A 15,294-nucleotide genomic window follows, 5' to 3' on the forward strand; every position below is an offset into this window, starting at 1 on the left:
TAAAGGTCGTTTGATAGTTACTAAGTTGTATTTGCATCTTCATTATGTCTCCAATTTAATAGACGGATTATTTTCTAGTCGTTTTTCGCTTCTTTACCCGACTATCCAGACAATAAATTCCCGTAACGGGATAAAATATAGCACACAAGAAACGTGTCTTTCTATTGGTACAATCATTATCAAAATCGGTTGTACAGATCCAGAGATTATCCTCAAACTTACAATATTAGTCCTACATATTAGTATGTTAGTTTTTAAATAGAAATAGTTAACACAATTTCTCAAAGTCATGTTGCACTTGCAATGATCACAGTTCCGAGGTGTGCGTAAATTCTATTACTGTAACAACGCAAGCCGATCGCTGGCGACCTTGAGAAGGCTTAACGGTACCATATTCAATTAGGCGTTAGTGGGTATAGTTAGCTTGACCTTGAACCGAGCGTGGAAAATCGATGCTCGGTATCGAGTAGAAATGCTATCGATTTGGATTGAATGTTCCGAGTTTGCGATTAGGAAGTACTGGGTTGTTGAAGTGGGCATACCGTTAATTGAGAATTTTTGAAATTTTGATTTCGCATTTTGTTGAAAGTGATTACCCCTAAAAGAAAGATGACACAGGAACAAGTAGTTTGTCCTGAAAAGAACTGTTTCTTTTGAATTTTCACATCTTGATTTCGCATTTTGGCAAAAGAGAATATACTTATAAGAAAGCTGATGCTTCGAAAACTCATAGTTTGTCCTGCAGATAACTGTATATCATTATAAAATTAAACGAACCTACCTTGGCGATGTTAGTAAATGTTTTTGATGTTCAAATGACGTTCAGCAATGGACACTGTTTGGAAACATAGCCGCGTGCGATATGTTAATTCTGACACAGATTAGCACACATCGCTGTATGGCGTATGGCCTACCCTTCTGGGCTGTTCATTAGTTATTATTTATGATTGATTCTAATTAACCCTGTTGTAATGTTGTGTTATATTGGTATGTATTATGTAACAATTATAATAGTTCTGTGCTATATGGAAATGTCGATTTATGGGGGAGGCCTCAGGAAGTGCATCAGTGCACGTTCTACATTTGAGATGGTGATGATGAAGGAAATAATCCCGTCATCATGATTATACATTGCATATTTCTTCGTTATCACTTTGAATCAATTCGGCGCTGCCGGCTTTATTTATGGCTACTTTTATGGTACCTATCTGCAAATCTTAGATCCTTATTTTAGCACATAGTGTAGCCAAATATCGCCGACAAAGTTTGTTCTATTGCCTTAAGCTGCGAACTCTGATATGCTGTGGCCTGCTAAGCTATCTTCGACCATTTTATTTATGACTCAATTAAAATTGTACATTACAGAACAACGTCTGGATGCAGCCATCACCCGCAGCACTCAGTCCGTGGGTGAACGCAAGAGACGCAGCTCCAGTGATGATGGACAGGCTCATCCTATGTACCAGCAGACTATACATGGTAAGAATGAACCCTAGATCCATCAGCTTGTTAGTGGCCAACGTAGGACACTTCTCCTTTTTAAACACAGAAGAAAGTAACTCTCATCATGCTTGCTCAAGGCGGATTGGCGTTGTCAGTCTTTTGAAGTTCATTTTGGCTCTAACATGTTTTTCTTCACCGTGAATCCAATATGCAATGAAAAAGTACAACGCCTGAACTGAGCCTTATAGTTGTATGTACTTGGGAGGCAGGACCTTTAACCACTAGGCTATCGCTACAATTATGGTTGTAATTAGTAATACATTCTTCTGTAAAGTTTCAACTGCAAGAGTAAAGCGTTGAGAAAGGCCTTAGAATCGGGAGTTTCAAAGTGTAGCTTCAAGGATTTTGTTGATTTATTGGGCGTCCTATGCTGCACAAAATGTTCTCAGATAAATGACGATAGCCGTAATAGCCTATCATTTTGATTAGTTCATTAATCTTTGCCGACGCAATTAAGATCAAATTAAAATATCAATTAGAGGCGTTCCCACAGATAGATCTCAAGACGTCAACATCAAATTACTACTACATCTGGTTTTTCTTTGCCTGTCAATATCCGATTTGATACCAGGTACTTAGTTCATGCAATAGGAACCACTGATTAGAACTGGATAAAGCTGTCAACATCCTTCACATGGTTTATTGATAAGAACATTCGAATTTATAAAATCTAGCTCTTTTTCTGCGGTTTCACCCTCGTCCTGAGGGAACTTCTGCCGTACCCAGGTAAAATATATATTTTACTCGGAAAATGTGTAGCTTTCCAACAGTGAACCAATTTTCAAATCAGACCAGTAGATAAGGAGTCTTTAGGATGCAAACAAAAAAGTTTCCTATTTATTACATTAGTAGGTATACATACATACGAGCATAGATGTTAATTGGTGATATTACAATATTTCTTACATGTTCTTATTTTGTGTTATAGGAACCTCCGGGTGAGTCGAAGGCCTGCGCTCTTCAATATCCTCAAGTCCAAGCCTCGTGGGAAGTCAAGAAACAACCCTCACTTATGCAGCAAGTCATGGCTGCCGTACAGGTCAGTATCGAACCTTCTAGAATATTCGAGAACTTCTAGAACGTACTCGAACTCTTAGAACATGGACCAATCAATTTTAAAGACAACGAAACACTAACCAAAAATCTGTCTGCTCAGCGGCTGTAAGTCTAACTAGATACAGGTAATTAACAGTGTTTTACGAGGAGCGAACGCCTATCTGACCTTCTCGACCTAGTTACCCGTCCAATCCAATACCCTTAGTTAAGATTTTCTGGCTTCTGACTATCTTTAACGACTGCCAAAGCCGGAAAATGACAGCTGTTTTATATAGAACCTTAAAGCATACAATTAAAATCAACACTGAACTTACATGAAGTTTACATAAGTAACATAATAGAAACCTTAATGACTTTCTACGAAACCAAATTTGGAAATCCCTGATTCCAGAACATATAACATAGTATAAACATGTGAATGCGAAATCGCATTACTATAGTTCTTTTTTAAGTATACTCCGACAAAGTAATGACAAACATTTTGTTCCTATAGTGATGCAATAGTGAAGTCATCACCCAAGTAGAAAACGTTCGAAGTACACAATAATCTCTTATAAAGTTACTTTTTCAATACAAATGATACAAGTCTGATTATTATGGCTATCATGGGAAATAACGCATAAGAATGCATTTGTAATCTACAAAGTGAGCATGTCTATATTTTTGAATAGACTATTATTCTGAAAGTATGAGTATTGATTTTCCCATATCATGTAAAGCCAGTCGAGCGCATTTTATCACTCTTTGTTAGTATATTTTAACCAGAAAATCATGCATACAGTAAGTGCTACCGATTGACCGGGTAACAGGGTTGAGGAAGTCCGATAGGCAGTCGCTCCTTGTAAAACCCAAGTACCTACTCAGCTGCAGCCGGTTATAATAGAAGCCGACCCCAACATAGTTGCCAATAAGGCTATGACTAGTAGATGATATCAGATCAAAACAAGTCTGTTACTAAAAAGCAGTTTATCAATCTCGTTCTAGGAAATCTGGGGACTGTAGAAGAAATTAAACACACCAATATTCATTTACTAGTCACCACTTATACGCCACTCAATACGTACCAAATGACATTCTTGCTATGATTTTGTCAAAATTATATCTTCTCTTTCAGAACATGACGAAATCCACTCCAACAAAAGAACCCGTGAAAGCGGAGGCGAAGGTAGACCCACCAGCTACTCCAGAGTTGAAGGCCAGAGACGGCTCCGCACATCCACACCCTGGAAGCGATACCAGGGTATGTATCCAGTTCTTCATGGTGTTGTTGGTAGAAGTACTGCGGTTTGTAATAATCGATCGATCAGTTGATTGTCGATAAGGTAATTCAATAATAATAACGGCGTCCAAAGCCTATTTGGGCAGCTGTTCTCGTATAAGGAGATCACCCTGCTTCGCAGACAGGTGCACTCTCTATTCCTTCACTCTCATAGTCCGATGGGACGGCAAGCCGACAGCACCGGACAGAAAACAGAATCGGGACATAATTTATATTATGAAGCGAATGTCAAAATTCAATATCAAATCGTATAAATCCCTTATTGTAAACCGAACTTTAATTATACGGTCAGTCACAGACTTTCAGTTCGATAAATAAGGGCTGAAGTTTCGCCGATACCAGGATCCATCTTGAATTTACCAACCATTTTGGACTTGAAAACTCCTTCAACCTACCGGCTGTCTTTTGCAGATTTATAACCCCGAGGCAAAAAGAGTGCTGCAAGTTTGTGGCGCTGTAGCCTTTAAAGGGATGGTTCGATTCAGATGCGATTTTATTTAAATGAAAGATGGTTTTTCAGCGGTGGTTCTTTCATATGTTTCATCCAAATCGGCTTAGTCGTTGTGAAGTTATTGGTTAATTTAGTAAACATCAACAGTTTGAAACTTTTGGCTCAATAGCATAGGAGCCAAGGTTGTTAGCAGATCAATTTCGAAACTTGTTTTGACCAACAAATTAACAGTAGGTCGACAGTTCGACACTATTATTAGTATGTAGGCCAAATACCGTTCGTAATAATGATGAGTAAAATACTGACATATCAATTGCTAGTTGTTCCTCGTAACAATAACTATAATGGTGTCAATTGGAAGAAATAGGTTAACGCCATAGATGTCAATCCGATAGTTTATATAACGTATGCTCATCGGGATTGCCGATAAATTATTGGTACCTACTCATAACCAATAATTTTACGAAATTGGTTCATCTATTGTCATGTGCAAATAAAGTTTCTTGCAGACTAAATTTGATCTCTACTGATATTATGTATTTTTGTTTGTAATGGATGAACTTAAAAACTACTGGACCGATTTTAAAATTCTTTCGTCTTTAGAGAGCTACATTATCTACGAGTAACATAGGCTATATTTTATCCCGCACTGGCAGTAATTCCTACGGGACGCGATGTAACCACGGGGAAAACGGCTAGTTTTTCATAGAAATTGTATTCCTAATGCGGGCGAATGGCTTACGAGGTAAGCTTACAGATTCGATTCATTACATACGTCAGTTAGGGAGGAGAAATAATCAGTAATTGAAATTAAACAGTCGAATTTCGATTGCTCAAAGTAATATAGGTGATATAGGTAATGACATGCTCAAAATGTTATCCTTTGTTGCAGGATATCTTTATATAGAAACTCTATTAAATATCTTCCATGACCTAACAAGCATTAATTAATTGTTTTCCTAGTTAATAAATGATTTATCTTTCAACAGTACTACCACACGGTGACCGCAGCGTCGTCGCGTCGTCCGAGCGCGATGTCCAAAGTCATGGAGATGTTCCGAGCTTCCATGCCCGGCCAGAGTCCGCCGATAGAGGGCGCCGAGAAACGCAAAGCGGTGAGTGGCAGCACTTGTTACTTGTTAGTTCAGGAGGCGCGACATAGATGGCGCTGTTCACAATAACGTGGCAAGAATAAGAATAAGTTTTTTTTTTCAAAATTTTAGATTGGTTTGTATACGTTCTGATAATTTTAGTGTTTTTAGGTTGGTGATGTATTTGATGAAGTGGGATTGAGTTAATACATTTAATATTTATGCTTAAACTATGATTAATCTTATTCTAAGTATGAGCTATATTTTTTGAATGACTAAATTTTATGTAGAGGCAGGTACAGGCCGGGAACTCGGGAATATTTCAATAAAAAATCAACAAGAACTTTAAACTTGGTTTATTTGACTTACTTTCAGAAGTGACAACTTCAATATAAAACTTATTTTTTTACAAAGAACATAACTTAAATATTTGTCCAGTCAGCCGTAACCATATTGATTAAAACTTATGTACTAAACAGAAGTATTAGAAACTCTACAATAACAGTACTTAGAACACCCACTGGTTAAAATGTTTTATTATTGAATAAATTATCAATCACAGCAGGCATGGCATTGTAGGTTAGGAAAGTACTCGGCACACATGGCTCTTGAATGATATTACACTGCTAAATTCAAATGTACCCGAATATGATGTAAAATCAAAGTAAAACTCGCTACTCAATTCGGTCGGCTTACTACATTTTTGTTTACGTTTCGTCTCAAGGCCTTTCGAGCTTATTATTCACTTTGATTGAAGTACCAAAGCGTTGCAATACGAGTTCCTTCATTCAAGGAACTTTTTGTATGCAGACTTTCTTTATATTACCTCAAGGGGCAGGATCAAGGCTATCTACAGAAATCAGCTTCACTTTTATTATTATTTTTTTACCCTTGAATGATGGTTTCCTTAAACAATTTATAAGAATAAGAAATAACCCTTCCATGCAATTGAATGGGAATTAAAGCGTTCTGCTTTCTTTTGCATTTACCCTCTGTGCCGTCCAAGGTCTCGTATTCTACCGCAATGCTTTTGCAAATCGCGCTTTTTAAATACTATTTTTTTTTGTACTAACAGGTTTAATATGATGTCTCCTTTAAATGTAACTGTTTTTTGAGGTATTTATAATAGGACTGACCCTTGATCAATTGGAGCTTGATGGATACCTTATTTCTCTTATTTTCAAACTTTAGTTCCCTTTTGATCGTTGAAGACGAATTGCTATTTTGTGACCTTTTGGAAAGTTAACGTTCGTAGTGGTCCTAAATATGTAATAGTGATTAATTTGATGGAAATTATAGTTTTGCAATGGGCTCATGTTTATGTCGAGACAAAGAAGTAATTATGTCTTTGATATTTCATTTCTTATTTTGTCTGACTTTTTATGATAGCCGTTTCTTTCGGTAAGTCGACTTTGAACGTGATAATAACTCTGCGAGTGCGAAATAATTGCTTAAAATGAAGTTCAAGTTTATTATAATAAAACTTACGCTGTAAAATATTTCCTGTACTTAATTTAAAAATTACTGTTAGTGATTGCTTTGTAGAAATAATTTTATCAAGTTTTATAAAGCGGGCAATTCCACGTCAGAATCCTTACTTCCTGATTCTATTACCTATTGTAAATATCTCTTTGTCCGGCTATCATGACTAAACTACTGAGCTAAATAGGTCTCTAGAATTTTTGTCTAGAATCAAAGAAAGGATAGGCTACTATTTATCCGGGTTCGGGAAGTTGTTGCCTTGATGAAACTAGTATGGATATAATTAGGGTTTTCTCTACTTTTTCTGCCACAGGGTGGCGCCACGTATGCGTCTGGTCCAAACAGCTGTCAAATAGTTTGGAATTGTTGGGTCCGAATTTAAATTAATATTTTTTTTGAATTAATCAATTCTGTTATATTGGAAGTGTTATTGATTTTATTATAGACTACGGTCAGAATAAGTTTTCCGAACTAAAAATTGATCTTAGAAAGAGGGGTGCAAAAGTCACTGGTACTAAGGAAAAGCTCGTTAAAAGGCAGATAACGCAATGTACTAGAATTTGTTTACACAATATGATTTAGTTTTTTATCTACTCAACCGCAATTGTAAAACATTAAAACACTGCTTTAATTATACAATATAAATCACTAAAATCGTTCACGGTTCATAGTAAAGATAAGCACTTTGACGGGTACCTGGACCTGACGCCTCGGTGCTGCCACCTCGTGGACGCCATTTTAGAAAACCCTCATTAATGTTTGCTTGTACGTATTTGTTATAATTGTTGACACTGTCCATAACTTCTGTAAGTAGTAAACAGAATATTTTTAACTTCCTAATAGTTGGCAAATGATTTCGGCTCCATGCCAGATTTTACTATGGTAACTAATTTTGTTTATTTTCTTTTAGTAATTCATTGATTCAGAATAATATCTTAACACGGTGTTAATTTGTCGGTGCTTCATGAAATTTTATTCGGGCCAAACTTAATGGCGGTTCGGGACGTTGCGTGTATTCGCTGCGCAGAAACTCCGGTTGATTTGGCCAATCAAAAAATGGGGTGATATAAACTCTTTTGCTAAAAAAACGGGCACCTATGAGAAATCTTAGTTTTAAGGACTTTACGCGTATTTCAAAGGGTTTTAATGATTGTAGTATGTTTCTAGCTTCAAAAGAGTTAGCCGAGCATGCGTGAGAGTGTATTCTAAATTTGAATTTTGTACAATTGCTAAGAAATTGGTTAAACCTTGTTTTGTACTAATTGCTAGCAGAAAGTACGTCGGTGTTTTGAAAAGTTTTTGAAGTGATTTTCAGAAAAATGATAATGCAGTTTTAATTAATGATTAATGTACTTTTTTGTTAGATCAAAACATTTTTGAAAAACTATGCGTATTTGATAAAATTTTCACCTGCTCTAAATGGGCTATACTGATGGTTGATGGCAATGTTAAGAGTTTCGGTATTTTAGTGTAAAGCGTTCTATTGTTTAGATATTGTACCCACGTGTTTTAAAATATCGCTTTTTCATAATTAAACACTATTTAGAAGAGAATCAGTACTTTGAGCTGCGACAAAACCAATTTAAAGTAAGCAGTGCCGATCACAACTCGTCTCCTATCAGACTTTGACATTTTTAAAAGTCTTGAAATTTTACAAAATACAGAAAATAACGCATAGACTGTGAGCACGAGGTCTTAAGGTCTCATAATCACTGATTTTTAAACAACCTCGTCTCTTGGGAAACTCCGTAGACCTCTGAAGATCTATGAGTCTGAGTGTTCAAATAGCGTGTTTTCATCCCACGGACATTTTATTAAATAAACTTGCCTACAATAAGATTTTCTGGTATCTACAGCACTTTTCTGCTTAAATCTTAACAATAATTGGCTATCTGCTCATTTCCTAAGAACCATACGTTTGGCCAATAATTTTGAATTATTGATTCCCTTTCAGCTAAATCGTCGTTTAGTAACCCGATACCTATGGAGTTATCGAGAGCTTCAACGCGGCAATAATTTAACTTTTTAGATAGCTTTAACCCACCTCATCATTTTTCAGCCAAAGGTACTGATACTCTTCTAAATAGTGTTTATTTATGAAAAAGCTATATTTTAAAACACGTGGGTACAATATCTAAACAATAGAACGCTTTACACTAAAATACCGAAACTCTTAACATTGCCATCAATCATCAGTATAGCCTATTTAGAACAGGTGAAAATTTTATCAAATACGCATAGTTTTTCAAAATGTTTTGATCTAACAAAAAAGTACATTAATCATTAATTAAAACTGCACTATCATTTTTCTGAAAATCACTTCAAAAACTTTTCAAAACACCGACGAACTTTCAGCTAGCAATTAGTACAAAACAAGGTTTAACCAATTGCTTAGCAATTGTACAAAATTCAAATTTAGAATACACTCTCACGCATGCTTGGCTAACCCTTTTGATGCTAGAAACATACTACAATCATTAAAACCCTTTGAAATACACGTTAAGTCCTTAAAACTAAGATTTCGCATAGGTGCCCGTTTTTTTTGCAAAAGAGTGTATTATGAATAGATTTTTATAATTATATGCCCTGTCAATATGACAAAAATATGCATGCAAGTTGACATGAAACAGCCCAAAATATTCACATCAAAATATTATTTAAAATTACGTTTATTTTCTCAGTTTTTCGACAAAAAATTCCATAAATGAGGCACCCGAAATAAACACGATTGACAAATAATATATAATTTATGCAATAGCACTGTGCAAATATTTTGCGTTTGCATATGCAATATACACGTAATCCGATGTCTAGTTATGACTTCAGAAACATAAAAGCCATACTGTTTCGATCCCAAATGATTAATATAAGTAGGATTACTATAACTAATGACTACATTAAAATATATCAGATAATCTTGAACATAGACGTATAAAATAAACAGAAGCGTCATTCTGAAATCTAATTTCGTAAAAGATAAAACACTCAGTATGATACATATCATGCAAGCGTCATAAATTTTGATGTTTGTCTTCGAAATAGCATTTGTTTGATGTTATGTTGATACGTTCTCAGTGGATACTAAATGATATTTAATTTGCAATTTTATGGCCAGTTTCAACAACTTTGGATGAGTATCAAAATTGAGTTTACTTACCAGATTTTTCCACGCCAATGGAAGTTTTCATTATGAATTACTGTTAAGTGTCCTACCGCGTCTTCTCTGCAGCTAGTTTTTATTCGATGTTGTAATTTTTTCATGCAATGCGCTTAGGAGTAGGAGCCAAAATTCAAGGGGCGGCCTATTATAGTTGTCGTATAACATGACTGGCTATTCCAGCCGTAAATTTTCGATAACCGCAGTCTGTACCTCGTATACGAAGAGGGACAATTCAATAAACTTCCAATATCGTAGGTCCGATTCTGAGAAAAAATTACAAGATCATTTTATCTATTTATCTGTTCCCTGACTGTTACGGACATCAATGACTTTGTTTCGGAGGGCACGTTAAACTGTACGCCCCGGCTGTCATTAACATACTTGGCAGTCATTACGGGTAGTCAGAAGCCAGTAAGTCCGACACCAGTCTAACCGAGGGGTATTGGGTTGCCTGGGTAACTGAGTTGAAGGGGTCAGATAGACAGTCGCTCCTGGTAGAACACTGGTACTCAGCTGCATCCAGTTAGACTGGAAGCCGACCCCAACCTAGTTGGGAATAGGCTCGGAAGATGATGATTATCTGTTCCTTGACTTGTGTATTCGTGATCCATTTCATTTAGTAATAGGACCTAAAGTACTACATATCATTGTCCGCCCACTTCTACCAAACCGTCATTGAAAACAATAGAGGAAGGAAAGATGAGCGGAGATGCCATAAGGCAGGTAGGTCAGGGCTGCGCGATTGTGCGAAAGAGTTACCGTGGCTCTTGTACATAAAGGGCTTAAGAAAGCACATGGTCGGTTTTAGTCAGAAAGAGTCTGACGATCCATCACACTGCACCCACAGTGGAGGTCATTTGATGGCAGCCTTCATCTGGTTCAAGTGCGTACGGTGGACGTAATTGTAACGATCGCTTACTAGTAAACTAACGAGGCATTTGGGTTCTTTTAGACATTTGTCAACGATTGGTCTTGAGAGACAGGTTAATAGGTTAAAAAATAAATAAATAAAATAAATTATAGGTATAATTAATATTTTTTTTAAAGAAATGGATTGGTTTCAAAGAATTCGCATAAGAGCCAAGGCAGTAACGTTCCTCATCCCCCCCAACACCCACATTTTGGCGTGCTACTTTCTTAAGAGATTTTGCATTATGACATCTCCGTTCGTTATTTTGTTTTCCACGTTTGTAACTATACCTCATAAACGGAGTATACACGATCTGCCGTCAACCAGCAATTTGATCGTGAACGTTTGATATTTTGATTGCGTCTGGAACAGGTAGTTTCATGACCTTTTTCATTAGACTGTGAGATGGAAATAGCACCGAAAAGTTTAACGATAATTTCGAGCTGATATCTTTGTCTCGAAAGATAAAAGAGATCATGGCTAAGTGACGGTAGTATGGTAGTAAGGAAACTTGGAGGATCTCGTTATGATTGTCAACTTTCCTCTGACCGACAGGGCCAAGAGTTCCTTAAAATTATGGTTGATTTAATTAAAAACACAAGCTCCTCGACTGTTACACCCTGGATGTGTCTTGTTGTAGGTACTTTTGAGTTTAGCTCATGAATTAGAAGGAGCGTTTATATTTCTCCCTTATATAATACTAATCTGCCAGATATACAATAACTGAGAAAAGCTATGATTTACCCATCACCACTAGACACTTTATTTTAATTTATTATCTGGATAGCTCTATAAATAATTCATAAAATGGTTCGTTCATCTTAATGGGAGCCCCTCGGCAAATGATTGGTTTAAATTACAATTTTATAAAACGATTGTATTCATTTGCATCTGTAATTCGATATCGTCATGCAACGTGCAATTATTCTGTTATTTCTAAACGTTTTTCCTTAAATTGATCTGATTACATCACCTACTCTTTTGTATGGACTCGTGCGAGACTTGTTTACTAGTAAACTACATTCGTGATTACCCTGTGTTACACGGACTAGCGCATCTAGATAACGTACGCTCGTCCTGTCTAGCGCACACCATCCTGCACTAATTAACGAACATTTACACTCAAAACACCCGCGAACATGTCACACGTAATCACCCGCGATAATTGACGCTAAATATCGAAGATATTTCACTTTCGATTGTACGATGTCGGCCGCTAAAAATATCTATATTCTAAATTGCGATATCACGATTCCATTGACCAATAATGTAGTGATGTGTAAGTGTTAAGTTGTGACAAATAATGTGAGTGTGTTCGCGAGCACTTGGGTGGCGGGTGCGTTCGGAGTCACCGGTCAGATCAGGCAAGCTGCATCATCTAGTTCCTACTCCCCAGTTCCGAGTTCCGGAGCCGCTTGCTTCCATCGGATATCGGTCGCTTACACACTGGCGTTGCATAACAATAACGTCTCGTGACGGCGACGTTATCTCTCAGTACCTACAGAGATGCCTCCGCGGTCTAATCTCCACGGTTCTACTAAAATATGCAAACTACAGTAGCGCGTGCTGAACGTTTCATGTGAACAAGTGTTAGTGTTTGTGACAGTGAATGGGCCGATATGGCTAACTATTTTAGGTGGAAGAAAGGGAAAAGGGATGAAGATGTGTTTTATTCGGAGAAGCCTCGGAGTCGGTCTTTGGATCCGAGATCCTTGGAGTTAAGTGGTATTAGGCTGGTGGCACAGTATCATCAACAGCAACAATCGAATCAACAGGTATTTAAGACTATATGCATGTTGTTATTATCAACAAATTATGTTTGTTAAAAAACCCACAATGTCTTATACATAGTTCAATAACCGCTTAGCGTATATTTCTATTTTAGTTGATTACATTATTACATGGGGTTAATTATTATTGACTAACTATAGATACGATCATAAATTATATCTATTTTGGTTCGACATTGCCAACCACGCGAAAAATTTAAAAATCAAATGTTTGATTTATAAAGTCCGCCTGATATCGAGATTGAAACATAAATTATGACATTTTAATCGCTGTATTATGTTGCTCTGATATGCGCAGTGTTTTATGTTGTTTTTAAATACATGATAAAATAACCATTAGTTTGTATTTCTTGCTGTCTGCCTACGCGTCGTTGAGAAAAGGTAAACGACGTAGTATTCTAGGCCAACTTTATCAAGTGTCTGATACCATATTTAATACTTTTTCCAATGGTTTGCCAAAACAGTCCTGTGCTAAAACCGATAATACAATATATCCCCAGTAATTCGAGCCCAACACACAATCAGTTCATTTTAAATTGAATATGCCGATAACCGACGACAGGACGTTTCAATTTGAAGTGGTTTTATTGCTCTTCAGTACTTATTATATAGCTTAATGCAATCAGCGCATTGATAATAGCACTATTGATATATCACTGATAAAGTAAGTCTTATGTACTACATTACAACATATGCCTACATGTTATTTTGGCAATGCGTGGTACCTTTGTTCCCTATTGTCATATGTGGCCTCGATTTCGAAACAGCAGACTTAACCTGTCGATCCCGAAATCTTAACAATAAGTTTAGCATAGAGACAGTACTTTCAATATCTTTACTTCTCTACTTAATATTATAAAAAAGAAAACTTTGTTTGTTTGTAACTCAAAAACTAAACCGATTTAAAAAATTATTTCACCATTAGAAAGCTACATTATCTGCGAGTAACATAGTCCACTATTTTACCCCGGTACACGCAGTAGTTCCCACGGGAGGTGGGTGAAACTGCGGGAAAACGTCTAGTACTTGATATTATTCGTTTAAAAAACTTTGTTTGTAACTTAAAAACTACTTAACCGATTTGAAAAATTCTTTCACCATTAGAAAGCTACATTATCTACGAATAACATAGGTTATATTTTATCCCAGTACAGGCAGTTGTTCCCACAGGAGGCGGGTGAAACCGCGGGATAACGTCTAGTTGAAAATAAATTCAATTGTCAATCTGGATCGACCGTGAGCTCTGAATAGTGATTGATGATCACTTTGTTCTACGGTAGTCACACAGAATTTTGCATATAGACACAATTTGTATGGAAAACCGTTTTGCATTTTTGATGTAACTATTGTATGAATTTTGTGGGAATTGTTTTTAGTTTGTGATGAAGAGTTTAACTTTGCTTGAAAGTCATGGTATCTGGTAGTTAAACTGAAATTATTATTAAAAAAAAAAACAATCACACGGATTGAGCAACTCCTCCACTTTTGGAAGTCGGTTAAAAAACAGTTGTATGCCAACAAACATACTTAATGAAAAACATACAAACACCTGAATTGAGAACACACTTCTTTCTGAGAAGGCGGTTAGACAATACTGAAAATTTTCCTACGTAATGTTACTCATGAAAACACTATTCTCAAAGTAAACAATTTACCAAGTTGTGTCACCTTTTACTCAGAAATCACGACATAACGTTTGACGGTACACCCCATGACCCATGTAACTATTTTCATGTTACCACCTCTGTAGGCAAACTTCCATCATGTTACCAATAGGTAAACTTTATTACTTATGACTTAGGGAGCCGAAACGTGGACACTGTCGGTACGGCTGGTTCACAAGTTTAAAGTCACTCAGCGGGCTATGGAAAGGGCTATGCTCGGCATTTCTCTGAGGGATCGCATCAGAAATGAGGTAATCCGTCAGAGAACCAAGGTCATCGACATAGCCCACCGAATCAGCAAGCTGAAGTGGCAGTGGGCTGGCCATATTAGCCGAAGAACCGATAACCGTTGGGGTAAAGAGAGTTCTAGAGTGGAGACCACGCCTCGGCAAACGTAGTGTAGGACGTCCTCAGGCACGGTGGAGTGATGACTTGCGCAAGGCGGCTGGCAGGAGCTGGATGCGAGAAGCCGAAAATCGATCTCAGTGGCGTGCACTTGGAGAGGCCTATGTCCAGCAGTGGACTGCGATAGGCTGATGATGTGATGATGATGAAACTTTATTCATGTTACCAATAGGTAAACTTGTTGACGCCTATGTCCGAGTAACACGCATTATTCGTACATGCAAATTGTGTTGATAAACTACGAGCTACGCTCTGCACGACAGGTGTATAGTGACGAAATTTGTTTACGATTCTATATAGAGAAGCTATGATTGTAACCTTTTAGGGTTCCGTACTCAAAGGGAAAAACAGTATCCTAGTTCTATGACTTCGCTGTTCGTCAATACGTCTGTCAACAGGCTGTATCTCATGATCTTTTTTACAGATGATGTATTATCTATTGTTGCTGCTATGGCAACAATAATGAAAACTAAAATAAAATAAATATTTCAGTGGGCCCATAT

General features: G+C 36.9%; 1 pseudogene; it reads left to right on the plus strand.

Annotated features, from left to right (window-relative positions):
* Positions 1 to 15,294, plus strand: part of LOC135117295 (uncharacterized) — a 112,353-nt pseudogene that overhangs the window by 13,433 nt on the left and 83,626 nt on the right.

This window comes from Helicoverpa armigera, chromosome 1, assembly GCF_030705265.1.
Source record: "Helicoverpa armigera isolate CAAS_96S chromosome 1, ASM3070526v1, whole genome shotgun sequence".
Taxonomy (NCBI): domain Eukaryota; kingdom Metazoa; phylum Arthropoda; class Insecta; order Lepidoptera; family Noctuidae; genus Helicoverpa; species Helicoverpa armigera.